Source organism: Chanodichthys erythropterus, chromosome 22 (genome assembly GCF_024489055.1).
Source record: "Chanodichthys erythropterus isolate Z2021 chromosome 22, ASM2448905v1, whole genome shotgun sequence".
Taxonomy (NCBI): domain Eukaryota; kingdom Metazoa; phylum Chordata; class Actinopteri; order Cypriniformes; family Xenocyprididae; genus Chanodichthys; species Chanodichthys erythropterus.
In genome coordinates, this window is record NC_090242.1 from 36,590,070 (window position 1) to 36,616,828 (window position 26,759).

The 26,759-nt window shown below is 39.5% G+C and overlaps 1 long non-coding RNA gene across 1 annotated transcript in view; it reads left to right on the top strand.

Annotated features, from left to right (window-relative positions):
* The first annotated feature begins 507 nt into the window (after positions 1 to 507).
* The window catches only part of LOC137012835 (uncharacterized), a 28,227-nt gene continuing 1,975 nt past the window's right edge, over positions 508 to 26,759 (top strand). The window contains exons 1-3 of the long non-coding RNA XR_010893620.1: positions 508 to 2,666; positions 4,359 to 5,839; positions 7,181 to 7,397. This is a non-coding gene — a long non-coding RNA (uncharacterized lncRNA). The remainder of the gene's footprint in view (positions 2,667 to 4,358; positions 5,840 to 7,180; positions 7,398 to 26,759) is intronic.

Consider the following 26,759-nt stretch of genomic DNA (forward strand, 5'->3'; position numbering starts at 1 on the left):
TAGTTTAATATAATTATAAATCGAGACACCACAGGTGAAAAGGAAAATTGATTAAAAATAGCACAAAAAAATGCAAATTTTCTAAATTGTTGTTTAAATACACAAATGAGGCTTTATCGCTTTATCCACTCTAAAAAATGCTGGGTTAAATATGGACAAACCCAGGGATTGGGTTGTTTTCACCCAGCCATTTTTTCAACCAATTTTGGATTTAATTTTTTAGTCAGCAATATAGTAATATAGTAAAAGGCATGTTTTTGCTCACCCCCAAACAGGGGCAAATTTGTGGGGTGTTTTAAGCTGAAACTTGACCAGACCAGAGACTTATATTACATAATGTGAAAGAGGGCATAATAGGTGCCCTTTAACCCAACCTGCTGGGTTTGTCCATATTTAACCCAACTTGGGTTTTTTTAACCCAGCATTTTTTAGAGTGTAATAAAATATGCATTCATTAATGTCCAAAAACAGAAATCTGAAGATTAGATGAAGCCAGGGTCAATTTAATTTTATTTTTTTTTCAGTATATTTCTTTTTTATTTCAGTACATCCTTATTTGAAATTTTTTAATACAGCATTGTTACATATTTTTGTTTCTTAAAAAGAAAATAAATGCATTTTTATAGCAACAGAAGTAAATATAAAGTCATTTCAGCACTTTCAAAAATGTGCGATTTTTGTGCGTAATTAAATATTTTAATCAAATCACAGTACAAGTTTTTATGTTTAACATGCAGTTTTTGATTAGTGAAGCACAAATAAGTGCATTACAGAGAGCTTCTGTTTTATTAACCTTCAGTCTATGAAATTCAGATTACCGTGATAGTGTTTATCTGTCATAAACAGTCCGTCAAAATTATTTTCATTCTTGTGACTTAAAAGATTTTTACAAAGGGATTTCTGTTTTTGACACTCAAAATCAGAAAGTACTGTCAACAGACAGAAATAAAATACATTTTCGCCATGTTTTTAGGAATAAAATGTTGAGACAGATGATAAATTAACAATAATAACTGTAAAGTTTGGTGTGTGTAAAGATTTCCGACTCAAACTCACCACATTTAAAGGTTAAGATTGGGCGCTAATAGATAATGCACAATAGTGTCTCGTCTTAAAGAAACGAGTCGACGGTATGCAGTATATTGTCAGTTTTGTGATGTCATCATACACATTCTCTTTGTGATGTCATCACATTCTCTGTAGCATGTGTCTGTTCTGAATGGAGTCATGCTGCAGCATCATGTGACGTCCACTAGGGGTCCCGCTGTGTGTGAGGGTCCGGTGGGAGGGACCGCCTCGCTCTCAGTGGAACGGCAGCGGATTGGTGACACGGAGTGGTACGTCCCAAACAAAGGCAGTGGCACACAAAGGGAGCTCACACACACACACACACACACACACACACACACGCACGCCCTCAGCTGTTGCAAACGGCCACCCAGACCCTCCTTCTTTGTGTTCTCCTGCGCTGGAGACAAAGACGACACAGAAGCAGAACGAATCAGAGCAGCTCCATCTGTACAGCAGCCATCAGGAGCGAAAGCCACTCGTCTTTTTACCCAAACGCTGTCATTATTTACTCGCCCTCATGCCATTCAAACCTTTACGACTTTCTTTCTTCAGTGGAACACAACAGGAGATGTTTAGAAGAATGTTCCACGCAGAGGCCGATCATAATAACATCCAGAAAACACCTTAACAGTCGACTTGTGCGCTTCTTCTGAAGTCAAATGATGCTTTATGTGCATCAAATCAATATTTGATGACATACACTGTTAAAAATAAAGGTCCAAAAAAATGTATTTATCTTTGAAAATGCAATATCAGTCTTTCCTCTTCAAAATTTGTGTTACTTTGTAATTATTTATGCAATTTAATATCAATTTTTGAGTGAAAATTGTTTCAAATAAACCCTACATCAGATTTATGTATTTATTTTCAGTGTAGAAGAACCATTTTTGGTTCCCCAGAGAACCTTTGATCAGTTCTTATTTTATTTCTTAGTTTACACACTTAAAAATAACGGTTCATGATTGGCATTGATGAAGAAGCTTGAACATCCATGGAATCCTTCCATTCCACAAATGATTCTTTATAGTGGAAAAAGGCTCTTTAGATTGTTAAAATGTTCTTCACACTTTCAAGAACTAATGACTGAAAGATTCTTTGGGGGACAAAAAAAATGCTTCTTATATGGCATTGTTGCAGAAACATTATTTTTAAGACCGTAAAGAATACGAACCTTTTTCCACTATAAAGAATCTTTTGAGCAATAGAAAAAAATCTCACACTAAATATGTGATGATCATCTTTGTGCCATTCTCCTCCTCTTTCACCAGGATATTCCTCTTCATCTGTTGAGTTTTGAGCGACATGGTGAGTAAATGTTCAACTTTTCCTTTATTATGAGTTTATTCTCAAAGCGCATTAGTGCTGATGACAGACCGATATCCGCAGAAGACGGGTGTGTTACATCACAGTCCGAGGAGAGGGAAACAGGGACAGATGTAACATCAGTGACCCCAATCGACTGAAGCGCCGCTCTCTTCCTCTGGAGGACAGACGCAGGATTCTCTGCAGTCTCTTTCTTTTCCATTTCAGTCATTCTGTGCGTCCGTCAGTGATCCTGCCTCTCTCAGTGCCGCTCTGACGGTGGTGATGAACCTGTGAGTGCTCAGATACATCAAACTAATTGTGTCTAATTTTCTAGGATAATTTGATGTCGGTTTGCAGATATTCATGCTGAATGATTCATAAATGTTTAAATCATCAGAATGATTTCTGAAGGATCATGTGACACTGAAGACTGCAGTAATGATGCTGAAAATTCAGGAATAAATTAGACTTTACTATATATTCACATAGAAAACAGCTGATTTAAATAGTAATAATGTTTCACAATTTTTACTGTATTTTCGATCAGATAAATGCAGCACTGGTGACTCTTTCACAAACATTACAAATATTGCAGAGCCTATACTTTTAAACATTTATTTATGTGTTTATATAATAAAAATATCTTCATATTTAGTAAAAAAATATCTTCAAAATTTTGACTAACTGAACAAATGAAAGGAAAAAATAGACAAATGTCAGGAGACCGAAATTGAAAAACGTTTAACAATCTTCATATCCACAGTATTCCTATGGGATGTTTCCAGTAATAAATGGTGCCAGAGCTTAACAAAAAGGGAATTATAGAAAAATAATCTGGTAAAGATGGCATCAGTTGTCTTTCTCCAAACATAAACCTGCTCTAGATCAAGTGTAAAGTGATCCAGCTCACTGGAAACGTTCTGGCAAAGTTCTCTCAACGTTATGAACAAACATTCTTCCAGTAACATCAAAGGATTAGTTCAGTTCAGAATTAAAATGTCCTGATAATTTACTCTCCTCCATGTCATCCAAGATGTTCATGTCTTTCTTTCTTCAGTGGAAAAGCAATGAAGGTTTTCCAGGATTTTTCTCCATATAGTGGACTTCACTGGGGTTCAACGGGTTGAAGGTCCAAATGTCAGTTTCAGTGCAGCTTCAAAGAGCTCTACATGATCCCAGACGAGGAATAAGAGGCTCATCTAGAGAAACCATTCTAAAAAAATAAAAATTATATACTTTTTAACCACAAATGCTCGTCTTGCACTGCTCTGTGATGCTCCACGCATGACGTAATCATGTTGGAAAGATCTCGCATGACTTAGGCGGAAGTACCGATCCAGTGTTTACAAAGACTAAGTCAAACGGCCTTTACAAAAAAAAAGATGTTGGACGATTTTGAAATGAGATGGAGTTTTACTGCAGTAATTCAGCTTACGTCACGCGTGACCTTTCCAACATGATTACGTCATGCGTGGAGCATCACAGAAAACGCTGTACTTATTCAAACACCAGATCTTTATTTACAATTGCATTGCAAACAAGCAGAAACGTTACAGAGCAAGACGAGCATTTGTGGTTAAAAAGCATATAATTGTTATTTTTTTTTAGTAAATGTCCGATGGTTTCTCTAGATGAGACTCTTATTCCTCGTCTGGGATCATGTAGAGCTCTTTGAAGCTGCACTGAAACTGACATTTGGACCTTCAACCCGTTGAACCCCAGTGAAGTCCACTATATGGAGAACAATCCTGGAATGTTTTCCTCCATTTCTTTTCGGCCGAAGAAAGAAAGACATGAACATCTTGGATGACATGGAGGAGAGTAAATGATCAGGAAATTTTAATTCTGAACTGAACTAATCCTTTAATAGAATATTTGTTTAAAGTTTTCTGGTCTTTAATAATGTTCTCAAAACATTAGCACAAAAATGTGTTCATTTAGACGTTTGTCTAACGTTTTTTAAATGTTACTTCTTGTTTCAGAAACATTTAAAAACCTGGACGTTTTCATAGCGTTTGTTCTCCGGTGCGTCTGAAGTCGTGGTCGTCTGCAGTGAAGCGTCTCTCGGCAGATCAGCGCTGCTCTTCTTTGAGGTTGATCTGGGATCTGTTCAGGAGGGTCTCTGAGGACGGAGCTTCCGCCCAGCCGTCATTAGTATTCTGTCGGCCGTGTGCCGCCCAGGCGAGACATCTGAGGGCTGCAGCCGCCACAGATAAAGAAGAAGCTATTAATCCCTGCAAGATTACCAGCACTGATTCTTTATCCCGCAGTAACACTCCAGTACGAGCCGCTCGTTCCTCTTACAACGGCGCGTGCGGACGGCGCCGGGTCACGGCCAGACGCTCCGGTCACTGGAGGAGCAGCACTGATAGCGCTGCAGTCTGAGTTTACTGTGTTTGTTTGAAATGGCAACTTCTTGAACACATGACTGTTAAATCTGTTACAGGTCGTGTGCGTTTGTGCTGTCGGATGATTTGAATTCAGGCGGCACACTGTCCTGCGTCTGCTGGTTGGGAAGAGACAGATGTCCAGCGATTCTGTACGACCAAATCAGCAAAAAATACCCCCCGCACACACACACACACACACACCCCAGCTGTCAGCTGCTCCTCTTTAAAACAGCACACTGTACATTTGAATGTGTTTAGAATCTGAGTAGGAGAAACACACACACACACTCCTCTATTTCTCAGTTGTTTCTCAGATGTCAGTGAGGTTAAATGATTTTCAGATGAGACTCCAGTAATCTCATGTGTCTGAAGTCCTTCACAGCTTGTTTAACCCTGTTGAGAAACATCTGAGAGATCCAGAGTTCATAAACTCTGAGTAATAGTTGAGACGGTTTCATCATTAAGGGGTTTGGCGGCTGATCTTCACAGGACCTGATTGAAAACGCCGCTGCAGTCACGTTCAGAAGCCGATTATTGTGGGTCAGTCTGCTGGTTAATGGAGAACATTCACCTTGACTCGATCGATGTCTGTTATGAAGAGTAATATCAGCTCCTGACTGCATCACGGCTGTCGTTTCGTCTCCTCAGCCGCAGGAAACACTGTTGCTCAACTTCAGTGTTCAGGACAGTCGAATCATTACACAACGAGTTTAGAAACACAAACAGAACGTGAAGAGAGAAGCTTGTGAGACGCCTACATAGACAGCATTTCTAGGCTGTTGAACGTGTTTGAGAACTGACTCTGGATCAGATTTAAGATTCACTGTAGAGATCAGAGAAAATGTTCACCTATGATGGCTTATGATTTGAGAGAAATGACAATTTGAAATATACTTAATATGCATTTATTTAATTAAATCTTGAATGAATCATAGTATCAAACAACTCATCAGATTCATCAGGTTGACTAACGTTTCTCTTCGTTTTTTCTCCAGAATGTGGCAAAACTCTCTGAAAATATGAGGAACAAAATTCTGATGGATTTTTCATGTTTTAGTGACTTTTTAACTCTGGTGAGTGACACTATGAACCAAACAATTCGGTGATGTTATATTATAAAAAATTAAATGTTAATTGAAATGAACCTGAAATAAAATTAAATATAAATATTAGATGAAAAATGTAAACAATAATTAAGTAATACATTTAAAGTAATATTGCTAAGTTTTAAGTTGAAGTACTAAAATTATTAAAGCTGAATTAAAAATAAATGAAAGCTAAATATAAATATAAAACAACAAATACTAATAAAAATGACAAAATTACTAAGAAAATACAAATAAAAGCTAATTAAAATATTAATAAATACTATAATAATATATAGATAATAAAAAAGTGAATTTTTTGTCATTATTAAAAATTTAGTTCACCCAAAAATGTAAATAATATCATTAATTACTCTCTCTCTCTACATGTCGTTCCACACCCGTAAGACCTTCATTCATCTTCAGGACACAAATTAAGATTTTTTTATCCTCAATTGAAAGCAACGAAATTACCACATTCAGTGTCAAGAAAAGTAGTAAAAACATCGCTTCCCTGTTTACGTCTGAATGCCGGCTCAGTATTGGCTGAAGCTGATCACATGATCAGCACGACACATCTTGCAGGAGCCGGCCAATAATGAGTTGCCGTTCTGACGAAGAACCTGGAAGCACTGGACGTAAACTACGTATGAGAATGACACAGAAGAGATTGTTGAATAAAGTCGTTATTTTTGTTTTGTTTTTATTCTCGTCTCTTCATAACAAAGGTTGAACCACTGCAGTCACATGACTGTTTTAAATATGTTTTTAGTTCCTTTCTGGACCTCAAGTGCTGATTATATTGCTGTCTATGGATGAGTCATAAACCTCTCAGATTTCATCAAAAATATCTTAATTTGTGTTCTGAAGATGAATGAAGGTCTTGAGGGTGAGGAATTAATGACAGAAATTATATTTTTGGCTGAACTAACCCTTTAAGTTTATGAGCATCTAACTCTAAAACACACCAAAATGAAACAAGTAATTCAAAATATGGTTAAAACACCTGTGAATAATCCTTCATATTAACATGGTAAATTGGGCTCCATTTTTTTTTTTCTACTAAAATAACACTGAAACTCATGTAATCTTGTTGCAAACAATTCAAAATATAGTTTCAAGAAATATTCATAGCTGTTTATTTCACAATTAACAGAACATTAGGAGGTTATATTTCAGGTCATTTTTATTATTATAGTTTATGCAACATGTATTTATCAGACCAGGTTTACATTTCACTGCAGGTTGTGTTCTGTGTGTGTGACATAAAACCTCTTCTTTTTGGACCTTGTCTGTGTGTTTTGGTCAGTGAAACGCATCTGTTGGCAGGTTGTTTTGGTGAGACCAGAGGAAACCCCATCTGCTTCAGACGGGTCCAGCACAGGAGAACAACACCAGCACCACCATAAGAACACCTCCATCACTGACAGACACAGAGACAGACAGCAGTGATGGTCTGAAGGCAGCAGATGGGTGACAAACAGTCTGGCTGCAGGAGTCAAGGTGAACGCTACACCTGTTGTTTACCTGACAGAGCTCTGGACAGGTAAGACACAGGAGGACAGGTGTTCACACACACACACACACACACACACAGGCATCAAATTCAGCTGCAGAGAACCAGCATGATTCAGAGGCACAGAATGATCCCATGCATCTGATACCATCACTGCACCAAAAAATGATTTTCATGCTCAGTGTTTTTAGTACAAATACATTCTTAAATCAAGACACAATTACCTGAGAAGCAAAATGACTGAAGATATTAAAGTGCCCCAATTATGCTATTTTAAAGGCTCCTAGTGTTGTTTTGGCATCTCCAAGGTTAAAAAAACACTTTAATTTTCTCCCAATATCCATTCCAGCATCAGCTCTTTTTTCTCTCAGTGTCTGAAATTCTCTCTAAACCCCGCCTCTCTGAGAGCTGCTCTGCTGTGATTGGTCAACCAAACGCTCATTATCATATCTGAATCTCAGCACTTGATGCACAGTGATACAAACAGTAACGAAAACAGCGTCTTCTTGACAACACGAACCAAACTCGTCTCAGATACAACTACAGCGATTGAGGGCGGGGCAAAGAGACGCTGTTCGCCAGCAGCCAATGAGCTGACATTATGCAAATGAGTTACAAACCTACGTACAGTAAGTTACTGACGACTCGTTTCTGGCTGTTCAGAATTGCACTTTGATCTTGAAATTTTTCTGACCTCATTGGAAGACATTTATTCTTGTTTTAAGCACAAACTCACTCACATTTTGATTCATTTTTATACTTAATAGTCATTTTGCTTCTCCAGTAAATGTATCTTGATTTAAGAATGTTTAGATATTTATGCTGGAAAACAAGACAGAAATACTGAGGAAGAACATCATTTCAGCACATCAGTATCAACACTAGTGAAGACTGACTAATGATTCACCTTAAACATTCCCCGTATAATCATCAGCACATCATCACATTTCACGCTCTTTCAGAACAATCTCATCCTCAAAACATGGAGAAAGAGGAAGAAAGCTCCGCTCCACCGGGAGCAACACGGATGCGTCGTTACAAAGGAAATATCGCAGCCGTTTCCCATTGGCTGCTGCGTTCTGCGGCCTAAAGCTGCTCTGAATGATCGCCGTGTCTGTTTTTGACAGGCTGGAGATAAGAAAGTGCCCTCAGGTATTAGATGTCATTCCTTTTCGGCGAGAAAAAGCAGTTAGAGCCGTTCTGCCTGTGAATAGAGTATCTCGGCACAACAAAGCTTTCTGTTCTCATTAAGTCTGAGGAAAGAGCCGAGCACAATAACGGAGACACACGTGTAATCCTCGGCTCAATCGCAGACCGCCGCGGAATTTCAATTGTCCTTAATAACTGAAGTTCACTATGAAGGGCACATGCACGTCTTCAGCACACACACGGTGAGCGTCCGTCTCTTGTCCATTATCTCGGATCAATGCATTCTGAGATATCCTCAGGATCTGAACAACTGAAGATACGAGAAGCATTTTACTGTCCACAGATTTAGGATTGTTAAAATATGACTGGCCGAAACATTTATACATTTTCTGGAGCTGTAATTTCATAACGCTCAGAACACCCTAGCAACTTCATAGCAACAGTCTACAACACTCAGAACACCATAGCAACTGCATAACAATTCTAAAACACTCAGAACACCTTAGCAACCCCATAGCAACAGCCTAAATACTTAGAACACCCTAACAACTGCATAACTACAGTCTAAAACACTCAGAACACCCCAGCAACTGCATAACAAGTCTAAAACACTAAGAACACTTTAGAAACCACATAGCAACAGCCCAAAACACTCAGAACAACCTAGCAACTGCATAGCAACAGTCTACAACACTCAGAACACCCTAGCAACTGCATAACAAGTCTAAAACACTCAATACACCTTAGAAACCCCATAGCAACAGTCCAAACACTCAGAAAACCCTAACAACTGCATAACAAGTCTAAAACACTAAGAACACCTTAGAAACCACATAGCAACAGCCCAAAACACTCAGAACACCCTAGCAACTGCATAACAAGTCTAAAACACTAAGAACACCTTAGAAACCACATAGCAACAGCCTAAAACACTCAGAACACCCTAGCAACTGCATAGCAACAGTCTACAAAACTCAGAACACCATAACAACTGCATAGGAACAGCCTTAAAACACTCAGAACACTTTAGAAACCCCATAGCAACAGCCTAAAACACTCAGAACACCATAGAAACTGCATAGCAACAGAATAAAACACTCAGAACACCATAGCAACTGCATAGGAACAGCCTAAAAACACTCAGAACACCTTAGAAACCCCATAGCAACAGTCCAAACACTCAGAAAACCCTACCAACTGCATAGGAACAGCCTAAAACACTCAGAACACCCTAGCAACTTCATAGCAACAGTCTACAACACTCAGAACACCATAGCAACTGCATAACAATTCTAAAACACTCAGAACACCTTAGCAACCCCATAGCAACAGCCTAAATACTTAGAACACCCTAACAACTGCATAACTACAGTCTAAAACACTCAGAACACCCTAGCAACTGCATAACAAGTCTAAAACACTAAGAACACTTTAGAAACCACATAGCAACAGCCCAAAACACTCAGAACAACCTAGAAACTGCATAGCAACAGAATAAAACACTCAGAACACCATAGCAACTGCATAACAAGTCTAAAACACTCAGAACACCTTAGAAACCCCATAGCAACAGTCCAAACACTCAGTAAACCCTACCAACTGCATAGGAACAGCCTAAAACACTCAGAACACCCTAGCAACTGCATAACAAGTCTAAAACACTAAGAACACCTTAGAAACCCCATAGCAACAGCCCAAAACGCTCAGAACACCCTAGCAACTGCATAACAAGTCTAAAACACTAAGAACACCTTAGAAACCCCATAGCAACAGCCCAAAACACTCAGAACACCCTAGCAACTGCATAGCAACAGTCTACAACACTCAGAAGCACCCTAGCATCTGCATAACAAGTCTAAAACACTCAGAACACCTTAGAAACCCCATAGCAACAGCCCAAAGCACTCAGAACACCCCAACAACTGCATAGCAAAAGCCTAAAACACTCAGAACACCCTAGCAACTGCATAGCAACAGTCGACAACACTCAGAACGCCCTAGCAACTGCATAACAAGTCTAAAACACTCAAAACACCTTAGAAACCCCATAGCAACAGCCTAAAACACTTAAAACACCCCAACAACTGCATAGCAACAGCCTAAACACTCAGAACACCTAGCAACCACATAGCATAAGCCTAAAACACTCAGAACACCCTAGCAACTTTATAACAACACTCTAAAACACTCAGAACACAATAGAAACCCCAAAGCAACAGCCTAAAAAACACTCAAAACACCTTAGCAACTGCATAGCAACAGCCTAAAACACTCACAACAACTACATGACAACAGTCTAAAACATGCAGAATACCTTAGAAATGGCACATAAACAGCAAAAACATTCAGAATACCATATAAACTGCATAGCAACAGCCTAAAAACACTAATAACACCCTAGCAACTGCATAACTACAGCCTAAACATTCAGAATACCCTAGCAACTGCATAACTACAGCCTAAACATTCAGAATACCCTAGCAACTGCATAATTACAGCCAAAAATATTCAGAATACCATAGAAACGACATAGAAACAACCTAAAACACTCAGAACACCCTAGAAACCACATCGCAACAGTGAGTTTTGCTATCACAATTTGTATTTTCTTTATAAATGTAAAAATGTAGTTAACATATCAGAGACTGTCAGTGAATTCCTGATGGAGAGTGTTCAGCACAGAAGGTCTGGATAAGCTGATATGACTGGCCGAATCGTTTATACATAATTTCAGTGTGCAGACATCTATCCTTTTTTTTTTGCCAACCCAATTTGGGATTTGGATATATTTTTTGACTATCCTAACCATTCACATTGCCTTGTTTTCCCTCAGACTTAGAAGGCAGCAGCTGCTCTCTTTGTTTGGAGAACCCTTTGAATGCTGTCTGTGTAGGGAGCGCACTAGGTTTAGCTTCTGAGAAGAAGCTCGTCTGTTTCCCTGAAGAGCAGGAAACGTCCTCTTCATGTTCTGGTCCAGATACTGAAGGCTGTGCTGGTAAAATCCATTTAGTTTCTGCTTTGAGATGCTGTCATGAGTCAGCGCTTTCCCTCAGGATGAATCATTCATCATGGCCTTCTCGCGCGAAAGAGGTCGATCAGATTCTAATGGCAAACCCTTTGCTGACAGAGTGTGTGTGTGTGTGTGTTTGAGGGACAGAAGCTGCAAGAACAGGAAGTGAGTATGAAGCCTGAAAGGTGGATGGAAGATAAGAACGCCAGAGGAAGAGGAGGAAACGCAGACGTCCTTGAGCTGAAGGTTCTCTGGAGTGCCGTGTGTCGTTCCTCCAGGATGTGAGCTTTCAGGAAGAGCTCTCCTCTGTTTACAGTGTTTTCATGAGCTCTGTGTTTAGGAGACAGTCCTTCCTCCTGTCTTTAATATTGTAGTTAAAATAGATCTTCTGAAGTACAGTATAAATCTGTGATGTGCTGAAATCACAAAGTGTTAAAGATGAGTGTGTGCACCATTTTCACCCTGTGGACCATAAACTGCTGGAAAAATCCCACAGATGCACATTGAAGAAGGAACATTTACTGGGTAGAAGATCACTGAGAGTCTTTTCCTACCATACAGAAAGGAAAAAAAAAACGCCACAACACCCTAGCAACCACATAGCAACATCCTCAAACACTTAGAACACCCTACCGACTGCCTAGCAACAGCTTAAAACACTCAGAACACCCTAGCAACTGCATAGCAACAGCATAAAACACTCAGAACACCCTAGCAACTGCATAGCAACAGCATAAAACACTTACAACACCCTAGCAACTGCATAACTACACCCTAAAACACTCAGAACACCTTAGAAACCACATAGAAACAGCCTAAGACACTTAGAACACCCCAACAACTGCATAGCAACAGCCTAAAACACTCAGAACACCCTAGCAACTGCATAACTACACCCTAAAATACTCAGAACACCTTAGAAACTGCATAGAAACAGCCAAAAACACTCAGAACACCCTAGCAACTGCATGGCAACAGTCTAAAACACTCAGAACACCCCAGCAACTGCATAGCAACAGCCTAAAACACTCAGAACACCCCAACAACTGCAGAGCAACAGCCTAAAAAACTCAAAACACCATAGCAACTGCATAGCAACAGTCTAAAACACTCAGAACACTTTAGAAACCCCATAGCAACAGCCTAAAACACTCAGAACACCATAGCAACTGCATAGCAACAGTCTAAAACACTCAGAACACTTTAGAAACCCCATAGCAACAGCCTAAAACACTCAGAACACCATAGCAACTGCATAGCAACAGTCTAAAACACTCAGAACACTTTAGAAACCCCATAGCAACAGCCTAAGACACTCATAACACCATAGCAACTGCATAGCAACAGTCTAAAACATTCAGAACACTTTAGAAACCCCATAGCAACAGCCTAAAACACCCAGAACACCATAGAAACTGCATAGCAACAGAATAAAACACTCAGAACACCATAGCAACTGCATAGGAACAGCCTAAAAACACTCAGAACACTTTAGAAACCCCATAGCAACAGCCTAAAACACTCAGAACACCATAGCAACTGCATAGCAACAGTCTAAAACACTCAGAACACCATAGAAACTGCATAGCAACAGAATAAAACACTCAGAACACCATAGCAACTGCATAGGAACAGCCTAAAAACACTCAGAACACTTTAGAAACCCCATAGCAACAGCCTAAAACACTCAGAACACCAAAGAAACTGCATAGCAACAGAATAAAACACTCAGAACACCATAGCAACTGCATAGGAACAGCCTAAAAACACTCAGAACACTTTAGAAACCCCATAGCAACAGCCTAAAACACTCAGAACACCATAGCAACTGCATAGCAACAGTCTAAAACACTCAGAACACTTTAGAAACCCCATAGCAACAGCCTAAGACACTCATAACACCATAGCAACTGCATAGCAACAGTTTAAAACATTCAGAACACTTTAGAAACCCCATAGCAACAGCCTAAAACACTCAGAACACCATAGAAACTGCATAGCAACAGAATAAAACACTCAGAACACCATAGCAACTGCATAGGAACAGCCTAAAAACACTCAGAACACCCTAGAAACCACATTGCAACAGTGAGTTTTGCCATCACAATTTGTATTTTCTTTATAAATATAAAAATGTAGTTAACATATCAGAGGCTGTCAGTGAATTCCTGATGGAGAGTGTTGAGCACAGAAGGTCTGGATAAGCTGATGGTTCAGGGTGGCAGGTGAAGAATAGCAGGAAGGAAGTGGATTCTTGTTTGAAGGGCATGTGATCCTGAGGCGATTTCACCTCACATGGTTTCCGTCCAACCATGAGCATGTTGCTGTATTTGATGGGGATCTCTGCAGCTGTTTACAATATTGCAAGTCTAAATTTATTTTAATTGCTTTACTGTGGAAGGACAGAAATGTTTGTCAAGCTTATGTTTCAATGAAGTGTGTAAAATCACCAAAGCTCAAATATGGCTAAAACTGTCATATGTCAGTGATTCATCTCTATCATGTTTCATCTGTCTCTGATTGGTTCAGCAGTCCTGCATGCAAATTTTGTTGCTTTTACATCTGGATAAATGGAAGAAAACCGTTCTCAAAGTTATCAACAAACGTTCTTCCAGTAACATTAACAGAACGTTCGTTCAAAGTTATCTGGTAATTAACAGTGTACTCAAAACGTTTGATTTAGAACTGTGTTCAGATTCAACGGCTGAAGGAGATGAAGTAACCAACTCAACCGGTTGTTTGTGTACACGTGTAAAATCTCTCCCGTAGGTTATGATTATGATGCTGCTCTCGGACACATTCAAGGCAACCGTCATTTAAGACGAGATTATGAAAAGCGAGGGAAGCAGTCAGCCATGGTTATTTTCCTCACGTTAGAGCCGGATATTAGTGCACTTCATTACGTACTGAAGGTCAAGCCAGACGCTCCAAGACAGACGATTAATAGCCGATAAAACTTTGCCGATGTTTCAAAGAGCTGCGTGAGGAGAACAGAGCAAATTCTGCGGATCTGATGAGCTTCTGTTTTGGAAACATGATCTTGTTTTTGACGGTGATGCAGGAGCGTGTGATGATTATAACTTCCATAGAAGTGCTGACACCATCGACATGAGAGTCTGTGTTTACCAGCCCGACTGATCCAGTGCATCTCAATGATTCACTGTTCCTTATTATTATCATTCTTTGTCACGCAGAAGAGAAACATGAATAAAATGTTTAGCAGAATGCTCAAGCTGCTCTGTATAATGAACGTGAACAGAGGCAACTTGTTTTCCAGTAGAAATATCCAAACATTCACTGGAGAAGCAATGATTGAAGATATTAAGTGTTGTTTAATGAAATATCTTCTTGTTGTTTAAAACAAGAATATTTGCCAATGGGGTCATAACAATAATCTTGTTTCTCTAGTTTATTTTTCTGACCCCAACACTTGCATAAGTGTCAAACAGCTGTTAAGTTTCTGAAATGTGATTGTTTTGAGCTTCATGTACATGTGTTCCTTCATCAGTCTGTGTTTAATGATGGAGAGAGATTTGAGGATTTGATCTGTGAGTCGTGATCCGTTTGTTCATGTTCTGTTGTGTGTTATTTGAAATGATTTTTGTATTCAGTGCTGAGAATGAATCAGTCGGGAGTCTTAGAGCGGCTTTAGGAGAATATTGACTGAAAGAAGCTCTTCGTGAAGGTATCTAACACACCTCATATTCATAGATGGATCAGAAATCTCAGGATGAGGGACGACGGTCGGCTGATGAAATGATTATGGATCTGCATTTTGACAGGATTTCTCATGAAGCGGCAGCAGAAACATCACAATCACTCGCTGAAGCATGCAGACAAACCCAATATCACTGGAAAACAACTATTTTACAAGATGCCGATAATGTATGAATTTGCACAATGTGAATTGTATGAAAATGTGCGATTTTTAGAAAAGTAAGCATTAAACAACCCAATATCACTGGAAAACAACTATTTTAAGAGGTGGTGATATCGTATGAATTTGTACAAAGTGAAACATAAAAATTTACATTTTTCGAATTTCACTGGAAAGTTTAACTATTTTACGATGTGCCGATATCATATGAATGTGTGTGTGAAATCTGCATACGAACGTTACAAACAAATTGGGATTCATCAATATATCCCATTGAGTTTATGAATCTGACTGTACACTAAAAAAATTGGTGTAGAAACAATTATTTACATATAAGTGACCTGAATGAGTAACATCTAATCATTATACACTGAACTTTTCTAGGAAGTTACTTTAGTATTCCAAAGTTTCATTCTGAATATTAATGAATATAATCATGAATTTGAAAGAAACTATTTGTCTGTACAACTAATGTTCAGTCATATCAGCAGAAGCTCATGAATTCGGTCCAGTGTGTCCGAACATCTCACTGCTATAGTGTTCATATGTGTTTATTATCTCTCTTTCTCTCTGTATATATGCAGTATGTAGTGTATCTGACAGATAATGAGTTATGCTCCGTTCCTCCTTTGTTCTGCCGTTTTGATTTCCTGATGTGACATTGGCATGAGATTTGCCTGAGAAGAGAGACGTCTCACAGTGGGAGTTTGTCCTCAGCGTCCTGTCAGAGGACTCCAGAAATGCTTCCAATCAGCCCTCTCTCTCTCTCCTTGGGCGCTTTTTCCCGAATAATGAAATTCTGGCATGATACGTTCAGTCATTAACAGATAACGGATATATGTGCAGAAACTGCTGCTGGAGGATTGTGGGTCATTAGCTGGTGCTTGTGAAGGAGCATAAAGGGTCTTGTGTTATCAGCACTGTTAAACGTGTCTGAATGACACGAGGAGGGTCTGATGATCTGAAGGTCAAAGAGACCAAAGGTCATAGTTTACATGATGTGTCCTGCTCATTTAAACAATTCTGTGTCGGTGATCTGATCATTTAATGGGTCAGAAGAGACGTGTTTGTGTTGTGTGTGTATAATCGCCGCTAACAGGGAACGTTCCGGCAAGGTTTTCCCAATGTTATGAACAAACGTCTTCCAGTAACATTAATAGAATGTTTGTTCAAAGTTATCTGCTTTTTAATAATGTTCTTTATACATTGTTCATGGAGCGTTTTTGTTTTCTTTCTGAAATGCTTAGTGCTTAGTTGGACGTTCGTCTAACATTTTTAAATGTTACTACTTAATGTTATCATAATGTTTAAAGAATGATAAAATGGAATGTTCCCACCAAGAAAAAAAAGAAAAAAAAAACATTCTGAGAATATTCAGAAATAACGTTTTCATAACTTAATGGGAATGTCAGCAAAACTTTCTTAAAACAGATTTTTTGTCAGACAGAATCACTTAAAGTTAAAACTGAACCGTGTCATATTTTTAACCCTAACCCTTTTATAGCTTATTCTAGCAAGAACAGACAGTCTGTTTCAAAGTGTAGTGAACTTTAGACTTGTATTTTCTTATTAAAGTCTTGACATGAGATCTGGTGTTGAATGTTAACGTCAGTGCTGTACGGTTATTGTTGAGATTTAACATTCTGGACAGCTGATGTTCTGCATTCAGACAGAGATGATGGTGAGTTTATTATTTCCTCTTTACTCAAACAGTTCAGCAGAGACCTGGGGTCTGTATTTATTTATAGAGTGAGATATTGAGCTGGGCGTTAATTAGAATGAAGCTCCTGTTAAAAACCAGCCAAAACACACTAGCAACCACATAGTAATGTTAGAACACCACATCAGCTGCCTAACAACACCCTAGAAACCAGCCAAAATGCCTTAGCAACACCTAGCAATGTCAGAACTCCAGAGTAACTTCCTAGAAATGCCCTAGAAACCAGCCAGTACACCATAGTAACAACCTAGTAATGTAAGATCACCACATCACCTGCAACACCCTAGAAACCAGCCAAAAGACCTTAGCAACCACCTAGCAATGGCAGAGCACCAAAGCAACTGCCTAGCAACACCCCAGAAACCACCTAGTAATGTTAGAACACCAGAGCAACTGAATAGCAACACCCTAGAAACCACCTAGCAATGTCAGAACAACTTCCTGGCAACACCCTAGCAACCAGTTAGAAATGTCAGAACACCACAGCAACTTCCTAGCAACACCCTAGAAACCAGCCAGTACACCATAGTAACAACCTAGTAATGTAAGAACACCACAGCACTTGCAACACCCTAGAAACCAGCCAAAAGACCTTAGCAACCTCCTAGCAATGCCAGAACACCAAAGCAACACCCTAGAAACCACCTAGTAATGTTGGAACACAAGAGCAACTGCATAGCAACACCCTAAAAACCACCTAGCAATGTCAGAACAACTTCCTGGCAACACCCTAGCAACCAGTTAGAAATGTCAGAACACCACAGCAACTTCCTAGCAACACCCTAGAAACCAGCCAGTACACCATAGTAACAACCTAGTAATGTAAGAACACCACAGCACTTGCAACACCCTAGAAACCAGCCAAAAGACCTTAGCAACCACCTAGCAATGCCAGAACACCAAAGCAACACCCTAGAAACCGCCTAGTAATGTTGGAACACAAGAGCAACTGCATAGCAACACCCTAGAAACCACCTAGCAATGTCAGAACAACTTCCTGGCAACACCCTAGCAACCAGTTAGAAATGTCAGAACACCACAGCAACTTCCTAGCAACACCCTAGAAACCAGCCAGTACACCATAGTAACAACCTAGTAATGTAAGAACACCACATCACCTGCAACACCCTAGAAACCAGCCAAAAGACCTTAGCAACCACATAGCAATGCCAGAACACCAAAGCAACACCCTAGAAACCACCTAGTAATGTTGGAACACAAGAGCAACTGCATAGCAACACCCTACAAACCACCTAGCAATGTCAGAACAACTTCCTGGCAACACCCTAGCAACCAGTCAGAAATGTCAGAACACCACAGCAACTTCCTAGCAACACCCTAGAAACCAGCCAGTACACCATAGTAACAACTTAGTAATGTAAGAACACCACATCACTTGCAACACCCTAGAAACCAGCCAAAAGACCTTAGCAACCACCTAGCAATGCCAGAACACCAAAGCAACACCCTAGAAACCACCTAGTAATGTTGGAACACAAGAGCAACTGCATAGCAACACCCTAGAAACCACCTAGCAATGTCAGAACAACTTCCTGGCAACACCCTAGCAACCAGTTAGAAATGTCAGAACACCACAGCAACTTCCTAGCAACACCCTAGAAACCAGCTAGAACACCCTAGTATCCACCAACCGATGTCAGAACACCTGATCAACTTCCTAGCAACACCCTAGCAACCAACTACTAATTTCAGAACACCAGAGCAACTTCCTAGCAACACCCTAGCAACCACCTAGCAGTGTCGGAACACCAGAAAAACTGCCTAGCAACACCCTAGAAACCAGTTAGAAATGTCAGAACACCACAGCAACTTCCTAGCAACATCCTAGAAACCAGCCAGAACATCATAGTATCCACCAAGCAATGTCAGAACACCTGATCAACTTCCTAGCAACACCCTAGCAACCAACTAGTAATGTTAGAACACCAGAGCAACACCCAAACAACCCTCTAACAATGCCTACATGCCTTAAATGGCTCCTCATCTGCTCAGGTGCTCAGACTTCAAAGCCGTTTAGACGTTTTTAAACTTTCTCTGAACTGTAATCAACATTTGTTTGTCCATATCTAGTTTATGATTCTTGTTGAAATGAATGAATATTCCAGTGATGATGGCTGTTTTATTATTCAGTGTCCGTCCAGCGCCGCTCTGGTGGAACAGTTAAAGCATGTGGATGTCAGTCTGTGTTCTCTCGGTTAAACCTTCTCTTTGACTTTTCTATCCTCTCCATCACTTCAGAGGAGTCTTTCCCCGTGTGACGCTCTGATGTTAATCTCAGATGACACGCCGGCTGTAATTAGTGCCTCTAATTGGCAGAATGTTGTCACCTGCGAAGGGAACAGAAATGAGGCCCAAATCAAGAGCCGTGCCGCACGTCTCCTCCGATCTCACCTGTAATATGATCCTAAAAACAGAGAATCAGCGTTCATGCAGACACCACCTGAAATCATTTCATCACAGTGAAATTTGACATGATTCTGCGGCTGTGTCCTTGTGTGTGTGATTGAATGCAGGAAATATGAGGCAATCATGTTCATCAAGCCACAGTCAAGCAGGAAATCATTTGCAACCGACATCATCATCCACCTGTTGGAGTCGGAGCTGCTTTTCAGCCTCTCCATTAACCTGCAGCAGAGTTCACGTCTGAGGTGTGTGCTTCTCTTTCTCATGTAAGATGTGTGAAGCGTTGCGTTTGACACAAAAACCTTTAGCGTGGTCTGAAACTTCCAACATTTTCTTTTTCCGGAGAGCTTCCATTAAAACTACACGGCAAAATCTGAGCACTGTAAAATCTAGCTTCGCTAGTAAATTTATCTTGATTTAAGAATGTTTAGATATTTGTGCAAGAAAAAAATACTGAGAAAAACTTTTCTTTGCCGTGCACAGTCCTCCTGCATGTCCCTCTGATTAATTAAAATTGAATAATAAATAAGCAAAAAGTAAGTGAAATCTCCAGTGCGTCTCTTTTGAGATTGTTTACTCCGTTATGCTGATTAGAGTTTATACAAATTGCATCAGAACAGCCATATTTGTGGTTTTGCTCTTCAGGACTAATTCATAAAGACAAACAAACAAATCCTCATTACATGTACAAAAGAGCTGATTCCTTTGTGACTTGTTTAGTAGTATCGGTTGTGAAGACGCTGTGGTTCTTGTAGTGTTGTCATCCTTCATCTGCAGCCCACTGGGATCATCCCTCTCTACGATTCACCATTCTGACTTCTGAGTGTGTTTAGAGAAACGTAACTAACCTGACAGCAGTCAAACACACTTGATCACTTATTTCTGTCTGATCCGCTCACAGGCTGTTCATCAGTTTGACTTCTTTATTTGTATGTTTGATTGGCGTCTGCTGTCCTCGGACACTGAGACTACAGCGAGAAATGCTGACATCAGCGTTCCTGCAGTGCACTCTGGGACAGACACGTTCTGCTGACACACAGTCCTTTCTCTCAAAACCTCATATTAAACCACAAACTTCTCCTTGTCTCCATTTTTCAGGTCAGTTTAATATTTTTCCAGTGTTTGCCTGATGTTTTGCTCAGATACACTCTTAAAAATAAAGGCTTTTTTTTGCAGCAATGCCATACAAGAACCGTTTTCGGTTCCCCAAATAACTTTTAATGGAAGAGTTCTTTAAAAGAACCTTTTTTTTCTTTGTGTGAAGAACATTTTAATAATGAAAACTAAAGAACCATTTTTTCCCACTATAAAGAACCTTTTGCCCAATGGTCAGGTTCCACGGATGTTAAAGGTTCTTCATGGAAACATCAATGCCAATAAAGAACCTTTATCTTTATGAGTGTACTTTGAGAACAGGGTTATTATATTTAATTAAAACTAAAACCATATAAAATGTGTTACTTTTAATTAAGTTTGAAAAATAAATTTAATTTCCTCGCCTTCATGTTGTTATAAATCTTGCATGACATTCTCTCTCTTCCACGAAAGATAAAAGATGAAACTGATGAAACATCAACTAACAACACCCTTTAAACCGGCCAAATCACCCTAACAACTACCTAGTAATGTTAGAACACCACATCAACTGTCTAGCAACACCCTAGAAACCGAACAAAACACCCTAGCAACCATTTAGCAATGTTAGAACACCACATCAACTGCCTAGACATAACCTTAAATCCAGCCAAAACACTCCAGCAGCCACTTAGAATTGTTAGAACACCACATCAGCTGCCTAGCAACACCCTAGAAACCGGACAAAACACCCTAGCAACCACCTATGTTAGGACACCACATCAACTGTCTAGCAACACCCTAAAATCCAGCCAAAACACTCTAGCAGCCACTTAAAATTGTTAGAACACCACATCAACTGCCTAGCAACACCCTAGAAACTGGCCAAAACACCCTAGCAGCCACCTTGTAATGTTAGAACATCACATCAACTGTATAGCAACACCCTAAAAAACGGACAAAACACCATAGCAACCACCTAGTAATGTTGGAACAACACATCACCTATCTAGCAACACCCTAAAAATCGTCCAAAACACTCTAGCAGCCACTTAGAATTGTTAAGAACACCACATCAGCTGCCTAGCAACACCCTAGAAACCGGCCAAAACACTGTAGCAGCCACCTAGTAATGTTGGAACACCACATCAGCTGCCTAGCAACACCCTAGAAACCAGCCAAAACACCCTAGCAGCCACCTAGTAATGTTAGAACACCACATCAACTGTATAGCAACACCCTAGAAACCGGACAAAACACCATAGCAACCACCTAGTAATGTTAGAACACCACATCACCTATCTAGCAACACTCTAAAAATCGGCCAAAACACTCTAGCAGCCACCTAGTAATGTTAGAACACCACATCAGCTGCCTAGCAACACCCTAGAAACCAGCCAAATGTGTCAGAACACCAGAACAACTTCCTAGCAGTGCCCTAGAAACCACCTAGAAATGTCAGAACCCCACAGCAACTTCCTAGCAACACCCTAGAGACCACCCAGAACACCGTAGCAATCTTTAATATTGTTTAGAGTTTTCACACTGCTGATTTGCCTTTAAATGCTTTATTAAATTATTAAATTAAACTTGTCATCTTTTACTCTTCCTCATGTTGTTATAAACCTGCATTTGTCTCATCCATGAAAGATGAAATATGAAACTTTTAAGGACATGAGTGTAATTAAACTCACATTACATGAGCAATCAGCGATAAACTGTTTCTTTAAATGAGTAAATAAACTAATGGGCAAGTGAATGAATTGAATGCCAGTTAATCAAACTTATAAAAGCTCAACATTTTTTCCTGATGATCAGGTGAATTCACTGTCCTTCACTGCATCAGTCTTCATTAGTCCTGGAGGTCAGTGAATCAAATCCCGCTGAATGTGTCCTTCATCCTGATCTACAAATCATTCAGTGGATGTTCATGAATGACCCTGATTTCCCATCATTCATCTTCAGTCTTCAGATCAGCTCTAGCACACTTCCCTGTGCATTTCTGCAATATGTATACTACACGTTCTGCATATTGTGCATGAGATACTGTATCCCACAATGCAGTGCGCTCAACGTCCAATTCCAGTGTGATGATGGATGCATCAAAGGTTTTTGTCCAAACCAATTAGTAAATCAAGAGCATGATTTAGTAAATCGAGGGAATGAATTAGTAAACCATGGACACAAATTAGCAAATCAAGGTAGCAAAATAGTTTCGATTTACTTTTTTGTCTTGCATGTCATGTGCGGGGCTCCGTACATAAGACACAAGAGAAAGAGCGTGATTCAAAAGCCCGATATACGCACAGGGAAGTTTTTTTTCATTGCTTAGAAGTAAAAAGAAGTTGGAAATACCTTTGCAGCGATATACTGTTAACAAACATCCTGACGCTGCTGAGAGCGACGGCTAGATGAATATGAGAATACGTGCTGCGCGTTTTCCTCTCAATAACAAAATAAACACAACAAAACTGACAGCGGTGAGAAACAGCAGTTCAGAAAGCATCTGATCGTAGCGATGTGGATGTTTGCAGCAGCTCTTCGTGTCAGCAGATCGCTTGATAAAGTATATTTGAGACTATAGAATGGATCTGACCATGTGAGACTAGTTTGGATTAAGCGCTTTTCTTTGCATGACACATTGACATTAATGCACAGTAATGTCCGAATTATCCTGAACATAAGGATTCGTTTGATGTGTAGGCGCCGAACGGAAGAGAGGCTCTCGGGAGCGCGCATGACCGTCACTTCCTTTTGATTTTCCCGGCAAAACCGCCCCGAGTCCTTCACATAAAAATCAGTCTACAGGCTTTCATAGACAACCTAGGAAGTCGTTGAAGGTCTCGTTCTGCATGTCCTGAAGCGTCTGATCAATATTGAATACATTTCCAGTGAATACAGTGTGTTTGTGCACAGTTGTCATTAAATCAGTCATGTGATCAGAATATGTGATGTCCAGCATCGGTGTCATTGATCGCACGTCATTTCAGTTATTTATGTTGCTCTGACTGAAGTAAATTCCCCATGTTTCTCTTTCTGCTGGTGGTATTTTCAGGCACTGACAGTGAAATGGATTAAAGCAGGTTTGCTGACAGTGAACATATCAAATGTGCCGCGTGTGATTGTAGAGCGCAACATTCGCAGGGCTTATGAATGCGCTGCGTCTCTCTCTCTCTCTCTTGATCACCTGCTTTGTCTGAAGTGAGTCACCTTGCAAATATATGAATAGTAAATGCAGGGAAAGTAATCTGCTTCCTGACGGCTACACGGCTGCATTTGCATAGCTGCCAGCATCTCCTCGTGAACCGCTGCCGCTTCGGCCCGCTGCGACCGGAATCCACAATAACGCGCGCGCAGCAGATGCCAGACGCTTCTTTCCCTTCGCCGCCCTGTGTGCGTGTTTATTAGTGATAGTTTGCCTGCGTTTGTCTTCAGAAATGAGAAAAGATTTACATTTTTGCATTTAGCAGACGCTTTTAAAGCAACTTACAAACAGCTATTTATTACTGAGCCAACAATAATTTTCATTTTTTATTATTATCCTATTTTTAATGCAACAATTATAAAATATTCATAGCAGTACACATTGCCAAAGACATAACGGCACTATGGGAACATTTAGAGAGGCACTCATGACTATTAAAACTATTTAGTCTGTGATTATTGGTTAAAGCTGGTCAGGTGATCAGCACGACGCATGCGTGTGAAGCTGGCCAATAATGAGTCGATGCTCTGACGATGAACCTTGAAAGTGTTGATTATATTGCTGTCTATGGACGAGTCTCTCGGATTTCATCAAAAATATCTTAATCTGAAGAAGAACGGGTGTGGAACGAGTAATTAATGACAAATTTCATTTTTGTGTGAATTAACCCTTTAATATCTCCTGATGTTCTAGATAAAAGAGGTTTTCTCAGTGTCTGATTGGTGAAGCCAATGTGATGTCATCAGTCACATGACATTTACAGCTCAGCTTATTGGCTCTAAAATTTCCATGAGCAAAAATGATCTGAATCAGAATCGTTCTACATTCCAAGTTACGGATCATGCTCATTTATATCTGCGCAGAAGATAAAGCAACTTATAATTAGAGAAACATCATAATAATCATGGGAGATAAAACCTTCTAAACAATCGTCACACGTGAGCGTTGAGCTTCACCAGACTGATCTGAGATCAGCTGCTCCAGTTCATTGAATAATGAATATGTTGATTTTTCTTTCATAAATCACAGGACAATCTGTGCACTGAAAGCCATTCGTCATTTTCCCATCACCTGCACACAAAGACTCATTATAATAATCAGATAGACACGTTCTGTGTGTCTCTCCATCTCTTTCTGCTTCTGCTGTGATGGAGAACCATGAGGATTTGTGTCATCATGTCGAATGGTTTTTCAAATGTATTGAGAAAGAAGGAGGTCATTTAGATGCAGGAACACTCGTGTGAAAGCGTCTCTCTCTCAAACTGTTCTTCCTGTAACGTTAATAGAACGTTCCTTCAGAGTGATCTTTAAAGGGTTAGTTCATCCAAAAATGAAAATTCTGTCATTAATTACTCACCCTCATGTCATTCCACACCTGTGAGAACTTCGTTCATCTTCAGAACACAAATTAAGATATTTTTGATGAAATCTGATGACTCATTGAGGCCTCTATTGACAGCAAGACAATTAACACGTTCAGATGTCTAGAAAGCTACTAAAGACATATTTAAATCAGTTCATGTGAGTACAGTGGTTCAACCTTAATGTTATGAAGTGATGAGAATACCTTTTGTATGCCAAAAAAGAAAACTAAATAACGACTTTTCAACAGTATCTAGTGATGGGTGATTTCAAAACACTGCTTCATGAAGCTTCAAAGCTTAACGAATCATTTGTTTCAGAATCAGTGGTCCGGAGCGCAGAAGTCACGTGATTTCAGTAAACGATGCTTCGTTACGTCATAAGTGTTACGAAACTTCACTAGTTCGCGTGTTTGATATGCGCTCTGAACCACTGATTCAAAACAAAAGATTCGTAAAGCTCCGAAGCTTCATGAAGCAGTGTTTTGAAATCCGCCATCACTAGATATAGTTGAATAAAGTCGTTATTTAGTTTTTATGGTGCACAAAAATTATTCTCATCACTTTATAACATTAAGTAGTCACATGAACTGATTTAAATATGTCTTTAGTAGCTTTCTGGGTATTGAATTGGCATTGGATTTCATCAAAAATATCTTAATTTGTGCTCTGAAGATGAACGAAGGTCTTACGGGTGTGGAACGACATGAGGGAGAGAAATTAATGACAGAATTTTCATTTCCTTTAATAGTGTTCTCAAAAGTTCACGCTATCTATCCATCATTCATGGAATGTTTTTACCTGAAACATTTAGTTGGACGTTCATCTAACGTTTTTTAAATGTTACCACTTGTTTCAGAATGTTCAAAAGTAACGCTCCCGTAATGTTCGAAGAATAATACAACGGAATGTTTCCTTAATTAGATTAGTTCACTTTCAAATTAAAATTTCCTGATAATTTACTCTCCTCCATGTCATCCAAGATGTTCATGTCTTTCTTTCTTCAGTGGAAAAGAAATGAAGTTTTTTGATGAAAACATTCAGGATTTTTATAGTGGACTTCAATGGAGGTCAAAATGACAGTTAACAGCGATAAGGGTCTTATCTATAGAAACCATTGCTCGTTTTCTAAAACAAATTCAATATTTTATACGTTTTAACCATAAATGCTCATCATGAACTAGCTCTCTTCTTCTTCTCTATTTGAATTCATATAACCTACAAAAAACCAAAACATTTGGACATTTTGAATGTTCAGAGAGCTGAGAAGTCCCTCACATCTTCACATTAAAGGTCATTAGAAAAGTTTATAACATCAGCCCAGTTAAAGTGTTTCTCTGGTTTTTCACGACTCCAGATTGAACAGAGACGCACGTTTCAGAAGGATTCTGGGATGCGTCTGGTTTCACAGACGGCCGCTTCCACTTTCTGTCAAAATACATCAAAACGCCTCGAGCACAAAGTCGTGGTTTTCATTGAAAAGATTTAAAATTGCATTCAAATTACACAGCAGGAGCCTCTTGTTGTGGGTTTTGTAATTTCTTTTTGATTTGCGTCTCACAGATTGTCAAA